Raw genomic sequence first — 16,495 nt, 5'->3', positions numbered from 1 at the left:
CGCCCATACCCTTCTTTCACCCGCTCCCCGCCGGACTTCCTCGGAATCGCGCCGACAAGCCACCGGTGAAGCCCGAGGGGCACATTGCAAGCTCCCAAATCCTTGTAGGGTTTAAACCGTAAAAAGGCAGGGCATTTCTATGAAAGTTGAAAAGTTGCAAGGGCCTCTCTGTAAAACACATTTAATCTTTTCTGTTTTAAAATGAATAAAAGCGCTGAAAGTTTGAAAACTTGTAGGAAATTGTAGAAAAATGGTAAAAATGTGAAATCAATTTTGTTGGACTCCAGGAGTTGTATAGTTTCAGTGAAAAGTATTTTTTTGGACATGTCACTGTTATATATTTCACAATAGGTTTTATTTTGTGTGAAACCCAATAAATGCCTTGTAAATCATAGGAAATTGAGAAAAATGTGAAATGATCTTTGTTAGTTTACTCTTGGCTTGCATGTTCTAGATTTGTAACTTATGCTACTGGATTCAATAATGAACTTACTGTTTTGAGTTCAAATGCTCAAATGCTAAGTTTAATCTTGTTATTTGTGGTATAAATGGAGGAAAAAAAATAAAAATGCAAGATAACTTTTGTTAGGTTCCTGGTGTACATGGATAACTAAGGAAAATACTTGCTTCTGTAATATACATGTTTTACCTTGCTTAAATAAATGCATGTGGCTTAATATACTTAAAATGTGATAAATATTTTTCATCCTCAATAAGTCCTGGAAAATTTACAGTAGCCTCTATTAGTGTTGGTAACCCTTCTGTAAGTTTTGTGGAGCCAGACTGATGATGAAACTCTAGCTAAAAATCATTCTTCGTGTTCTGCAGTTTAATACTGTTTGGTTTTTAATAAATTTTGTAAAAGTCAAATGCATCTCAAATTTTTACAGTAGATTATTGGTGTGATTATAAAGCATGTGTAAAAATTTCAGAACCCTATCTTATCGGATTCTTCCAGAAACAGTTATTGAAATTTAATAGCTGGATAAATGGTTAATAACAAATGTTAATTAGGAAGGGTAACATGGTAAAAGCTCTTTTGAGTTAGTTTCAAATTCAGAAACAAGATAACTTTCTAAATGACTGTTGAGAAACCCCAAAATGACCCCCACCTTTCTTTGTGAAGTCTAAGATGTTAAAACCTTCTATGTGTACACAATCACCATCAAATCAAGCCCAGGTTTTAAATCGCAACACACTTTACTTTACGAGAAATCAAGGTTTAGTTCCTGTCTAGGTGAATGTGGTCGAAATACAATCTATGCTTCTGCAATAATCCATGAAATGCAACCTGCACATAAAAGCATAAGTCTTGAACTATTGCTTATGCATCTGGTGTAGAAGCGAATCTCGCCGACGGAACCTAGGAACTACTCCCGGAAGCCGAGGAAGAGCCGTTAATTGAGGTGAACTAGATCGAGGTTGAGTAGGACCCCAGTCAAGCTTCAAACGACCTTCAGACTAACCTAGTACAGGAAGGCAAGCCCCGGAGCATAACCCTAATTTCTAAAGTTTATACAATACTTATGTTGTTATGTTTGTGTATTAAGTTCCTAGGAGTTTCTTGAAAACTTAGTTGCATGATCCTAAGTACCTATGTTTTGAATACTAGCATGTTAAGTCGAGTAGTTGCAAAGCTAAATAGGGACACGGTAAAAGTCGAGTGATTTCCTGTCACTCGCGAGTTATAGGAGTTGCCTGTTTACTTATGTTGAAATCATAAGGTTGACAGGCGTGACCAGGTAATGTGTTCTGGATTGATGAATGCCCCGCCTATATAGAGGAAAAATGTGCTAAGGTCGAACTGTGCGGTATTTGTGATCAAGTGTTTGAAAGTACTAAGCTCATACCTACTATGGGATTGGGAAGCCTAGTACCTGATTGAACCGGCGTGGACCTTTTTTCCGCTCTCTCTGGAATCAGGTTCCCCTGATGCATCATGTGGGTACAAGTGCAGCCTTGGTACGGCGTCGTCCGGGACCGATGGGGCCTTGTATCCAAGGAAAGTGGGCTCTGGACAAGCGTCGCGAATTGAGGGGAGCCACTGATATATGTGAATCCATCGTCGTACGCATATGTTGTGGGTTTAGGTTCACCTTGTAAGGTGAAAAAACTCAATTCGAATCGTGTGTCTCTCATAGTTTGGGACTGCTTGATCACTATGCTACACTGATTAAGAAATGGAACAAAGGATGATGATTAATACTGATGCTTGAATTAAATTTCTTGCTCACCATGCTTGCTTAGAATAGGTGCTTACCTAGAATGGAAAGTCAACTAGAACCTGATGCTAAAACTTGAAAGTAAGGATCCACTTTAGTTGATTTTGGCAAAACAAGCCTCTTAGCCAAAGACCCTTGTATGTCTAGGAGTCGGTGGATTAGATACCACCTGACGGGTATGTCTTGCTGAGTATTAGTATACTCAGCCTTGCTTGTAGCTATGTTTTAAGGTAGTGTTGACTTGGTTGCCAGTTTGACTTGGCCGACCCAACTCCCTCCGGGTTGGACGGTCGAGTGGGACCTGTCCTTGGTCGGCGAGGAACATGGTGATTGATATCATGGCAGGCTTCACCATGGTATTATTGTATTGACGTTAGACTACCGCTTTATTCCGCTGCTTTGAACTCTGAAACTCTACTTTTATGCATTTGAACTTCTGAGTTGTAATAACTGAATTTGGGACCTGTAATAATTATCTGGATTGTTTTAATCTCTAGACTCACCTTCGTGTAAGTATGCTTTGTTTCGATCCGAGACAAGTGGTTTATCAGATGAAACTCGACAGACTACCATTTTAATTCAATTAAAGTGACCATTCGCAGTTGAGGCGAGGTTGAGTACACTTTAGCCGAGTTAATCTGGGTGGTTCTGCCCTAGACGATGATGGTACTCCTTCTGGTCATTGGTTGAGTTGGCACGAACCTTGTTTGCACTACTTTTTCTTCGACACCTTCAAGAAGTCTGAAGTGTTTCTTGACACCTGCCCACAACATATCCTTTTGGGTTTACGGGAGCACGTATGGATCATTTTGTTTACCCTTCCATTCTCTAATACTGATGGGCACGTTATCTCTTACAATAACCCTGCATTGACTCACGAACTTTCTAGCCACATTTTCAGGAGCAAATGGCTGGCCCTCTTCTGGCACTTCGGTGATGTGAAGCCTTCCCTCCATTATTTTTGTACGACCTCGTGGCTTATTTCGCTTCATTGATTCAGAGGGTTAACAGTTCAAGATTCTTTAATTAGTACATAGTAATAATGAATATGAAATTATAGATAGGGTAAAACAATGAAAATGATATATACCTCACTGGAACCTTCCATCACGGCAAGGTTTTGTTCCGCATTGTCATCAACGCGGTGCTCGGGCTCATCATTGCCATCACTAGACATGTTGAGGAACATGTCCGCCTTGCTACCCTCATCCTTGGTGTAGGTTATTGGAATGTTGGAGCCACTACCACCAGCAATAATCTGCTCCATTATATACCTGGCATCATCTTCGTCTCCCATCTCAACTAATAATGACGTCAAACACACATGTAATCATAGATACATTAAATTAAAAAGTGTATCATAGAATGTACAAAAGAAACTTGTGAAATATACACATGAAATATAATTGAGACCCATTAATTTGGAAGGATAAATATTCACAGTAAGTCTCTAATAAGATACTTGTGAAATATACCATTGAAAATTGAAATACAAGATACTGGGAATTGAAATGCCTCTAATAAGATTTCTCACAGTAAGCCCACAGATAACATTGATAGACCATAAATTCATAAAATACCTAATATTTGGACATTGATGCCAAAAAAGCCAGTGCATGACTGTTTATTTTCTAAATGACCTTTTGTTCACATTAACTACCAACAAGTTCCGAAAATCAATATCACATAGAATGATTGTTGCAGAACAGTGAAGTTTGCTTTATGGAACAAAACAGTATCATTGCTCAAACTTGATTTCCTTCCAAGGGTGCCCATTCCCCATAGCCTCCCCTCGTGGTGTAATGTTGGAACCCCAATCAAATTAATTGAGTCAATAAAATCAACACAAAACTCAATGACCTCCTTTGTTCCATATCTCTTGATGTCTTCTGCAAACTCTTCTTCATCAGCCTCGCCCATTGTAGTATCTCCAAAAGCTTGGCCTGCAGTCCAGTCCGAAATATTGTTATCATCCTCCTCTTCTTCGTTGTCTTCCATTATAACCCCTCTTTCGCCGTGCTTGGCCCAAACCAAATAGTTGGGCATGAAACTGTATCTAAACAAGTGGCTGTGAACACTACCCCATGAAGAGTAGTCCTTCTTATTACTGCATTGGAAGTATGGACAACATATGAATCCCTTCTCTGGCTTGTTAGCTTTGGCCACTTCAAAAAAATAATGCAAGCCATCAACAAACTCCTTGGTCCGTCTGTCCACATTATACATCCATTGCGGGTCCATCTGTATCGTATTACATAAAAAATGGACATAGGTCTTCGTACTAGATAAAGAACTTGATCAATATTGATCATTTATACCAATCAACCTTCATAAAGATAAAAACAATTCACATGAAAATTACACCAATCAACATTAATAACATTCACTAGGTTGACAAAAAAAAATACTAGAATTCTGGAACAAGACAATAATGATACATATATACTAAAGATTACAGACGCTCCATAGTGGACTTCATGTAGTCAATTATCCTAAAATAATGTTACAACGTAGCAGAATGTTCGCCTCCAAACCATCTCTGCACATGACTCAATCTTCTACGAAGTCTATGGAGAGTCACCTCCGCTCCACCTGTACTAGAAAATAATGAAACAATAGAAGATCTTCGAATCCATATACTCGAGCTGAATTTCATAAAGAAATCTTAAAATAATTGTCCAAATATCTTTTGGAGCAAGTGCCACATTCTCCTAATGGACGTATGGTGGCACACACACAATAGCCCGTCTAGGCAAAAGATCTATTCACTGAGCATGACCCATGGTGGCAAGCTAAAACCAAACAAAGCTGCTAGGTCAAGGTCAGTGTACAGATCTCTTCCTGAAGAGGATATTGGGCCAGCATACTTCTATTATGAGAATTAGGATCCAAAAGGCGTTTGGAATACTATTTCAAGATTCTTTTATGATATTTAGCTCGAGTTTGTGGAGTCGAAGTTCTTTTGTTCTACCATTATTTTTGGATTCTTGACTCCATGAAGTCCACTATGGAGCGTCTGTAGTCTTTATTAGTGTATCTTTGTTGTCTTGTTCCATAATTGTAGCATTAAGTTGACCGGTGTAGTTTTCATGTCACTTTTTTAACATGCAAACTTTTCGAAAAATTGTAGTAATGACCAAATTATATTTCTTACACCTACAATATATTTACAAACTAATCATACAAACTAAAATAATTGTACAACATATCAGAATGTTCGCCATCCAAGCCATCTCTGCACATGACTCAATCTTCTAAGAGAGCCACCAACGCTCCTCCAGTCCCAAAGAATAGTGTAAGCACATTTATGCCATGTGCAGACACTATTCTCTGGTCCATCCATTACCGGTCCATCTGCATCGTATTACGTGAAAAATGAACATAAGGCTTCGTATTACATGAAGAACTTGATCAATATTAGGTAGCGGAAAAAATAGAGTAAATGTGTTTATAATATTTAGTGCTTGCAATAAATATGAGATAGATAAATTATTAGTCAAAGAAATACAATTATTATTAAATTACAGTGAGATGAAAAATTGTAGCAATGACCAAATTCTATTTCTTACACCTACAATTTATTTACCTTAATTTTATTGCAATGACTAAATATTAAAAACACATTTACTATATTTTTTCCCATACCTAATATTGATCAAGTTCTTTACCTAATAGCGAACCATATATAACAAGCAAGCTATCCATCAAATTCTAGCTCAAAAATATGTCTAAATAAAAATCCTCTCCATTCTCCCTCATTCTAAAAAACTCATTTTTCTCTATCTCTAAAGCATAAGCATAATAACAATAAATGAAGGAAGGATGAAGTAGCCAACCTTTACAACACTTTGGATGAGTGAAATATCCATGGAAATGAGGAAAAAAAATCAGGCAGCACCTCCCCTAAGGTTGCTTGCTCTCCATGGAGAGGAGGAGGAAGAAGCTCTTGGTCTCTGGTGGAGTGGCTCGGGCTCGAGGAGGAAGAAGAGCTCTCAGTTGGTGCCAGATTTTTTAGCTATTACAACTGGCACTAAAGGGGGTTTTAGTCCCAGTTGGTCTTTACAACCGGGAATAAATCTCCCTCCGTCGGTAGCCTTCGGTGGCTCATTTTTGACCCAGGACTAAAGACACTTTAGTCCTGGGTCCAAAGTTAACTGGGACAAAAAGGGTGGTATGAAAGGTGAGTTCTCTAGTAGTGCAGATGTGCTGTGTAGGTGACATGGTGAGGAAGCTACGCGTGAGGCTTGAGATCGTGGGTTCAAATCCCACGCACCGTGCACGCGTATATTTCACGTGAAATATAGAGAAATGTAATACATGTTACTCTTTAAATTTTGAGCTACATCTATGTCTAACTCTTCATCCCATAAATAGTGCCATCCTGACATTTCACAAAAAAAAATCCAACAAGATAATGCAATCCTAGGAGTTGGACTGCAACTATCTACCTAATTAAGTGCAACTGTCTCAGGAATTTAGAATATTTTTTTATGCAAAACCTTTTAATTCTGGTTAGTAGGGACTAAAGGAAGGTCTTTAGTCCCGGGTGAAGGACCCGGTACTAAAGATGGGGATTTTTAGTCCCGATTAATTAGTTCAGGTTGGGAAAGGTTTCGCAATCGTGACTTATGCTCATTTTTCTACCGGGAGTCGCGTTCTTCGGCAGGCAGTACGCGCGTGGGACGTGGCACCGGTACGGTGATATCACTCACGTCTTTGGCGCTGAGTAACGACAGCTTGGCCGGCTATGTTCGTAGACGGAGGACTACGTGGATGTCGCATCTGTTAGTTGGTAAATTAGTTGGTAAATGGTTCTGTCAAGTACTCCCTGAGTCCTAAATTATTATTGACTTTGAACTTTTAACTTTTCTACGTACATAAATTTGCTATGGATATATATAGATACGTAGCAATTAAAAACAAAACGAATAGTTAGTACCTGTGGTAGTTTTGCATTGTGCATACTCCAAAGAGCAAGAAGAGAGCATGGCATGCTCGCAGACAAACACACAGTAATATGATTACATTCTTCTTATCTAATTTATTTTTTTGCGGGTATCTAATTTATTGATTCTCTCATACTTTCAATTAATAAAGATACATGGAGACGATAATTGACGACAGTCACAAGGACCGATATAAATTTCTTGAGACAGATCATCTAAAGCACTGCACTTTCCAACGGAGAGCCCACCACGCCATCCACTCAAATTGGGCTCCATAGTGTTGCAGTAGGAAGAGGCACTACGGGAAATAGGGGAGATGCCGAGTGCCAGGCCTAAAAACACTCGGCAAAGGCTTTGCCGAGTGTAACACTCGGCATCAGGCACTCGGCAAAAATTTAGACGGCGAACAGAACTTTGCCGAGTGCCAAATGTCGGGCACTCGGCAAAGATATTTGCCGAGCGTGTGTAAACACTCGGCAAAAAACACCTTCGGCGAAGACGGAGGAACGGCGCGGCACAGTAACGGGATGTTTGCCGAGTGCTTCACAGAAAGGCACTCGGCAAAGTCGAGTTGTTTGCCGAGTGCCAGTGGAGAGCCACTCGGCAAAGTCCAGGTGTTTGCCGAGTGCCACGCGATAGGCACTCGGCAAAGTCCAGGTGTTTGCCGAGTGCCAGGGAAGAAGCACTCGGCAAACCGGCGCATCCAGGTCAGGTAGAAAGGCCGCTTTGCCGAGTGCCAGGGGAGAGGCACTCGGCAAAGTACACGTGTTTGCTGAGTGCTAGGGCAGAGGCACTCGGCAAACTGGCGCGTCCAGGCAAGATTTTGTTGCCGTTTTGCCGAGTGTTCAAGCCAAAACACTCGGCAAAGCGGGCCTTTGCCGAGTGCAACACTCGGCAAAGTGGCAAAACCGACCCTCTTTTATTTATTTCTTACGTATAAATGACCCCTCTCAAACAAAAATCATAGGCATGTATATTACATCACAGGCATATAATAAGCATCACAGGCATATATTTTAGGTCACATGCACACAAATCACCAAGTACATGTTCTAGTTTCAACAAACCACAATTCCACAAGTATATGTTCGAGATTAAACGAGAAGTTCACAAACAATGCATAAGTCAGTGAGGTGGCGTCCCTGCAAACGGTCGCATCAAATCTGGGTCTTGAGCTTGGGAATTCAAAGCCACTGATTGATTCTACACATAAAAGAAGATGTGTGAGAACAAGATTGATATCATTTGAGCTAAATAAGTCATCAGTGAGGTAACTAAGTCAAGTTTAAGCTAACTAAGTCAAGTATTGAAACTAAAGTTCAAGTGACTCACAGGAGTATGTGCGGGTGGCTGAGGTGGAGGGAATATCACCGGTGGCTATGGCAGTGGTGTACCCATACTCGTAGCAGTAGCAAAATTTTGCATGTATTGAAGCATTTGTTCCATCCTCAACCGATGTTCTTCATCCATCCTCTGCCGCTCCGCCTCCATCCTCTGCCGCTCGACCTCCATCCTCTGCCGAACCATCCGCTCAACCCTCGCCTCCATATCCTGTTGTTGCCTCTCCACTTGGGCCTACAATTTTTCATCACAATATTACAATGCAAAGGTAAAGTACGTAACAACCAATGAAGGATGAATGAAATAGAAAGAATCTGAAGAGCCTCCATCTGAAACTGTGTAGTGGTCGGCCGTGGGCATATCGCTGGGCTCGAATCCGTGCTCCTTGCTCGGATCTGGGAGAGAGTGGGAGTAGAGGCCGTGTTGATTACACTATCGCCAATCCAATAGCGACCATGCTTCTTCCCTCCTCCCACCCTCATCGCCACTTCTCCATCTAGATCCTGGGTGCTCGGATCGTAACCTGGCCCGTGAATCTCCCTTGCCATCGCCGTGTAGGAGGTGATGCGGCTGTGGATGCTAGGATCGGAGTACGCCTCGGGCGGGTCGTCCAGGTTCACGTCGATGTTGGCCGTTGACTTACCCTTTTTGGATAGAATCCATCCCTTGAACTGGGAGCAAGGCTGGCCATCATGTGAGGACGACTGCAGCAAAAATACAAAATTATTACAAATTTAGCTGAATTGAGCGTTAGACAAAAAAAATAAATTCACGTACCCATTTTTCCTTATACTCATCAAGGCTCAAGCTGCCCTGATGGTGTGATGCACCTCGCATCATCAAATGCCGCTGACGGCAACCAAGGTGGTTCTCCAACCACCCGGGCTCAACCCACACGTCGACTATCCTTTCCCAGCACTGCATGTGCGCCCGGCACCACCACGCAGGCACCTACATCATCAAGTGTGACATGTGAAAAAAGAAATTAAGTGTGATTATTATCAGATAAAGTAAGTATCAGCGTTCTTTATTTACCGCCATGAATTGGTCCTTCATGAGGTTCATTGTCCTGGCCTCCTCTTTTTCGACCTTCATATTTCTATGTTGAGCGTAGAATTCGATGATGGCCTGGATGCGCGACTTGTAGTGCATATCCTTCACCAGCTTCTTGGTGACCTCATCACAGACAGCGTTCGCCCGGGCCTCGAAACCCTCCTGGCATTTGTAGAAATCCTGCATATATATAGAGGTATATATAGTTGTTATTTCAAGATTGTACAGTACAGGTGATGTATTGAGCAATACTTACCCACAGCTCGCCCTTCACCTGCGACGCCTTGTTTGGGAATGACCGTCCTTCACGGTCAGCAAAGTCATCGGCAGCGACGTAGTGGTCCCAAGTGTAGGCCGGCTCCACCCGTCCACCGCGCTCGACCAAGCCCGGGAAGTGTATCCTGCACAACAGGCCAAGGATGCCGTTGACCTTGCGGTTGTGATCACCCCCACTAAGCTTAATCCAACTCCTGCACAAGTGATGAATTATTAGTTTCCATTGTAATTTTCAACACATAAAACGAAAAATTATTGAGAACATCTAAAGTCACATACCGCTTCCCACTGGGTTGAATCAGCGGGCTTCTGTGGAAAGGTATCGGTCAAGCCGGGAGGGACGACGGACCTCGCAACCAGATCTGGGTCTGCGAACCCCCTGCCTCCTCCTCCTCCCCCTCCTGCTCCTGCTCATCCTCCTACTCCTGCTCCTCCTCCTGCTCCTGCTCCTGCTCCTGCTCCGCCTCCTCCTCGTCACCAGAGCCGTGCGTGGAAGGTATCTCCTCCTCAGACGCTGACTCTATTTCAGGCGACGGGTGCCTCGGCTCTTTACCCTTCCCTCGACCCCTGCCTTGAGCCTGGACCTCTTCCTCGACCCCATCCCCACCCCTGCCTTGACCCCTACGTCCACCCTTCCCTCGACCTCTACCTGAAGAAAACCCTGAAGAGGACCCTGAAGCTTTACCTACAACTTTTTGATACAAAGCTGCGACCTTCCTCATACCGCCCACCATTGCTCAATCACCTGCAATTAAAAGGGGTAAATCAATCAGTATAATATAAACAAAACATATTTAAAAACATATGCAAAATAAACTAAACATTCTTGAAATAATAACATGGTATGACAAATAAAAAATCGTACATGTATTAGAAGTAATCATCATGATCAGGATTAACTAGATCATAAGTCTCATCATCACTATCACGTGTTTTGATGTAATCATGCTCGTGCTCCGAAGTTTGAGAGTCATCATCACTATCATAACCTAACTGTAATCGCTGAAGCAAACCTAAGTCCTTTGCATTCGACACCTCGTTTCCAGCATCCACATCATGGCCCCTTTCATTGTCTACTTCCATTCCAATCCCTTCGGTTAACTCTATCACAAAACTCCCTTCGAGGCCATCTTCTTGGAAGAACTCTCCGTCATACGTGTTGAGGTCTATGTTGTAATCTTCATTATTTGGTACAGGTAATTTACCATGTGGCGATACCTTGTACACAACATCCCAACCCTTTAGACGGTTATCAGTTTGACACGGGTATGACAGGTAATAAACTTGCATGGCCTGTTGAGCCACAATATACACATCGTCTCCTGGTAAGACGGATGATTGTCGGATTTCGACAAGCCCAAGATTAGGGGTCTGTCTCACAACCGATGGATCGAACCAATGACATTTGAATATGACTGGCTTAAGAGGTTTGCAACCATGAAACTTGAGTTCGTATATTTCTTCAATTACTCCGTAGTACTCAACACCATCCAAGCCCGGCGTGAAAACTCCAGTATTTGTGGTTCTCCGATTGGGCCGACTATGCTCGTGTCTTATTGTGTGAAAGAGATATCCATTGACGTCATAACCGGTAAATGACCTGACCCTATAGTCACAACCATCAGCAACCTGTCTCAACTCGACACTCATAGACGCATCAGTTTGGCCCTGCAAGTTCAAGTAGGGTCATTCGTTATATTTTTCGTATGTACGAGAAAATTGTAATATCATACTAAGTACGAGCTAAAATGGATTGCACCTTCTGTTTGAACCACGAAATAAAATCGGGTCTTCCATTTCCTGCACCCTCCTTGAGAAGGGTATCAGTTTCTTGCGGGGTAGGTTGCCTTGATTTACGCCAAAATTGACGATGAAATTCCCTAAACCAACGAGAAAATCTTGAACAGTTGCACCCAGAGTAGTGAGTACTTGAGAATAATCTTGTTGAGAACTTACAGCATATACGACTCCACTTATGATAGATTGCTCAACACGTACAACATCATAATGCGCCACTCTTCATGTTTGAAGGTCTTCGGGGTCGCACCACTTGCACTTCCGAGTTGCCCTCGAAAAATGCTAAGGCTCGATTCATTTTCGCCAGCATTGTAACGCTCGGGTGGATTGTGCACGCTAGGAAGGTTGTTAGCATAATATTTTGTTGTAAAGTTTGAGACCTCCTCCAAAATATATGCCTCTGCAATGGATGCTTCAATTTTGCATTTATTTTTACATTTAGTTCGCAGAACCTTTTGACATCTCTCAATTGAATAACATCAACGGCCCTGCATAGGCCCCCCCATTCTTGCTTCATATGGGAGGTGAAGAATCATATGCTGCATCGTATTGAAAAATCCAGGTGGAAAGATTTTCTCCAACTTACAGAGCAACAAAGGCGCCATTCTTTCCATTTCTGCAATCACGGTATGAGATAACTCTTTGGCACAAAGCTGGCGGAAGAAATTGCTCAACTCCACTAGCACCTGCCAGACATGCTCAGGTACATATCCTCGGACCATCACTGGAAGTAGGCGCTCAAGCCATATGTGGTAATCATGACTCTTTAGGCCGTTGATTCGCATAGTAGTTAAGTTCACTCCCCTCTTCAAATTCGCTGCATACCCATCAGGGAACATTAATGTTTGGAACCATTCTAGTACCTCCCTCCTCTAGGCTCTCATCAGGACGAAATCAGCCTTAGGCTTCCTCCACGACTTGCCGGATCTGGGAGGCGCCACGTCTAACTTTGGTCTGTTGCATATCGCTTGATCTACTCTAGCCTTAACATTATCCTTTGTCTTGTCAGGAATGTCCATAATTGTCCCAAAAATTGCCTCAGCGATATTCTTTTCAGTGTGCATTACATCTATGTTATGCGGAAGAAAAAGGTCATGAAAATAGGGGAGATTCCACAAGCACGACTTTTGAGTCCAAGCATGTTGCTCACCATATCCCACAAAACCACCTTCATTGTTATTAAGCTCGAGAGCGTCTAACTGAGCATGAATCGCGGCTCCTATCATCATCTCCGGTGCGAGGTCTTCAACTACGACACCTCTCGTAAAGTTCTTAATGTCTTGTCTGAAAGGATGGTCAGGAGGGAGGAATTGTCGATGTTTGTCGAACGAAGAATATTTGCCACCCTTCGTCAACCAAATGAACTTTAGAGAAGCCTTGCAAACTGGGCATGGGAACCTCCCGTGAACACACCATCCGTAAAAAATCCCATATGCCGGCAAGTCATGCAGCGAGTAATGGTACCAAACATGCATCTTAAAGTTCGTCTTTGTAGCTCGGTCATAATTCCATACCCCTTCCTCCTAAGCACGGACCAAATCATCAATCAGAGGCTCCATGTACACACTCATATTATTCCCCGGGTGCTCTGGAATTATCAACGATAAAAATATATTCTATCGTTGAAAAAGGACGCCAGGGGGGAGATTCAGGGGGATAACAAATATGGGCCAACAGTTATATGGTGCAGCCACCATTCCATATGGATTGAACCCATCTGTTGCTAGCGCAACACGTACATTACGAGCCTCTAGAGATTTCTCACGATAAATGACATCAAATGTTGTCCAGGCTTCACCATCGGATGGGTGTACCAGCCTCTCAGGATTGTATCGACGTCCGTTTTTGTGCCATGTCATCTGTTTCGCGGATTCCTCTATCATGTAAAGCCGTTGGATCCTCGATATGAAAGGAACATATCGTAGGATCTTCACGGGGATTGCGAGCTGGCTCTTCTTACCATCACCAGAGTCTACCTCCAGAAACCTAGACGACTCGCACTTCACACAGTACTTAGCCTCCGCATACTCTTTCCGAAATAAGATGCATCCCTTCGGACAAGCATGTATCTGCTCGTATGGCATTTTAAGCGCACGAAGGAGTTTTTGTGCCTCATACATGCTCTTTGGCAAGATGTGATCATCCGGGAGTAGGCTACCAAAAACAGTCAGCATAACGTCGAAGGCGTCTCGACTCAAGCTAAACTGGGACTTCACGGCCATTAGGCATGCAATGGCATCAAGTTGAGAAACCTTGGTATGACGATGCAGGGGTTGCTGTGCCGCAGACAACATGTTGTAATACGCCTTTGCAGTAGTCTCTGGCTCCTTCTCCCTACGTGCCTCATCGAACTGTGCTTCATGATAGTCATTTAACATGTGTCCCACCCCGGGATCATCATCATATTCCTCGATGCGTTGTCTCAACACTTCATCTCTCCCACGATCGGCTTCACCATGGTAGATCCACCTGGTGTAGTCTGGCGTAAATCCGTTCTTCACAAGATGTTTGCCTATTTCTAGCTTGGTTCTTCGACGCATGTTTGCTCATCTACTGCACGGACACCAAGTGACACTAGCCCCTTTGACCCTAGCAAACGCCCGATCCAAGAATGCATCGGTCTTTTCAATCCATTCATCGGTCAATGAATCCTGACTAGAGCAGCCCGTGTACATCCACTCACGGTCATCCATCCTCTAACATAACAGCGAGTAATAGGTGAAGATAGGTCCTACGTGTTCCTACACTGTCTAATAGGTGAAGATAGGTCCTAATCCCACCCGAGGATGTGTCGGTGCAGTTAGTTTCCATGCCCTACTCCGATCCATGATAGAATTTCGGCAGCACCTCCCCGCTGTTCTCCAAATAGACGTCCAGGATCGGAGATTGTGTATCCGGAGAACAACAGGAAGGTGCTGCCAAAACTCTGTCACGGATCGAAGTAGAGCATGGAAACTAACCGCACTGACACATCCTCAAGCTGTCCAAAAAACGTGGACAATTTGAAACAGATACGGTTATAGATATGCAAATATTTGCATATTTGCAACCATATCTCTTTCGAACAGGAGATGCCTAACTAGGTTACGTGATATACGAACATCAAACGGAAAAAGAAGTGTAAGATGCCTCACCTTGCTATCCTGCAAAGTGACGAGTCGAGGACGGTCCTTGTGAGCCTCTCCTGCAAGACAAGAACATTGTACTGTTAAGTTGAAATTTCGGCAGCACCTTCCCCGCACGGGGAGGTTTTTCCAAAACTTGCAACAAAAAAATGGCACGATGGCCGACAACCACATTCTCACCAAAGTGACAGCACGATGGCCGACAACCACATTTATTGCAAGTGTTTGGTACAATAGCATTATATCGACATGGATTTTAACTTACAAATTCCTTTTCTAATTCATCTCTAAAAGAAAATCATTTTCTAATTCATCTCTAAAATTAAACTCCTTACAATACCACCTCTCTATCTTCTCTAAAAGAAACTCATTTTCTAATTCATCTCTAAAAGCAAAGTCCTTACAATACCACCTCTCTATCTTTTCTAAAAGAAAGTCATTTTCTAATTCATCTCTAAAAGTAAAGTCATTTTCTAATACCTAATTCCTAATTCCTAATTTCAAACTAGAATTTCTAATTCCTAATTCCTAATTCCTAATTCTTAATTTCTAATAATTTCTAATTTTAAAATAATGAATTACCGGGAGAGCCGGCCGGAGGAGAGCTAGCCGGCCAGGGTGGAGGGCCGCTAGGGGAGAGCTGGCCGGCCAGTGGAGGGCCGCCGACCTCGGGCACGGGAGGGGCGGCCGGGCCGGGAAGGGAGCCGGCCGGGGGAGGGCCGCCGGGGGTGGCCGGGGCGGAGGGGCGGCCGGCCGGTGGAGTGCCGCCGGGGGAGCGGGAGGGCCGCGGGCAGGGAAGGGGCGGCCGGGGCGGAGGGGCGGCCGGGACGGACTGGGCGGCGGCGGCGGGTGTGGCGGCGGCGCGTACGGGGCAGGCGGCGGTGTTGAATTTTGGAAAACTGCCTCACTGAGTAGTCAAGAGGCTCTGCCGCCGGTGCTATACAGTCCGAGTTTGTCGAGTGCCCAGATGCAGAACACTCGGCAAACTTGGTTTTGCCGAGTGCCCAGATCCAGAGCACTCAGCAAACTTTTTTTGTATTTTTTTTACCCACCTGGGGAACCGTATATGCGCTATTGGTGGGCCCGAACTCCATGTTTGCCGAGTGTATTTTGAGAAACACTCGGCAACAATTAATACACTCGGCAAAGTCCTTTTATATTTCATGTATATATACCACGTCTAACGTGCTTTACTAAATTTGTTCGATGTACTTCAAAAAACATGGTCAAATTCACTTAACAATACATATTTGATTTTTCTATGAATATTGTTCCATTATTTTAGGCAGTTATAGCTCAAATTTAATTTATCTCAATTTAAAATCTATAATTGGAGTTAATACATTAAAATTATCAAACGGATACGAAAAATTCTCAAAATTTGAAAGGAACCAATCTATATTGTCCATTGCCTATACAAAAAGTTTTGAAGTCCAACTCTAATTCGACCGTCACTTTGACTCCAAATCTTAACAGTTCATTATGAACTTCTAGACTATTCTCTCGAGATGCTCCGATTTGTTAGCGTCGTACGTGACAGAAGGTGCGAACCTTCTCAATTTTTTTCCAAAGTCTCCATGGATGACATCATGAGATCTTGAGAAATCTCGTGATTTTCAGAGTTCGTTTGTTTTTTCTAAAATTTATAAATCATTGGACCACACGTTTGTGGTCGTATTTTGTGACCAAGATGTTCGAAATTCCTTTTCATTTTCTGGGTAAGGCCCCAGAGTGG

At 43.0% G+C, this 16,495-nt stretch overlaps 2 pseudogenes; both read right to left on the bottom strand.

Annotated features, from left to right (window-relative positions):
• Nucleotides 1–8,545: 8,545 nt before the first annotated feature.
• Nucleotides 8,546–14,328, bottom strand: LOC140223181 (uncharacterized; annotated as a pseudogene).
• LOC140223082 (uncharacterized) lies at nucleotides 9,200–13,494 on the bottom strand (annotated as a pseudogene).
• Nucleotides 14,329–16,495: the final 2,167 nt, after the last annotated feature.

The sequence above is a fragment of the Setaria viridis genome, chromosome 6 (assembly GCF_005286985.2).
Source record: "Setaria viridis chromosome 6, Setaria_viridis_v4.0, whole genome shotgun sequence".
Classification (NCBI taxonomy): domain Eukaryota; kingdom Viridiplantae; phylum Streptophyta; class Magnoliopsida; order Poales; family Poaceae; genus Setaria; species Setaria viridis.
This window is presented reverse-complemented; position numbering and strand designations above follow the sequence as displayed.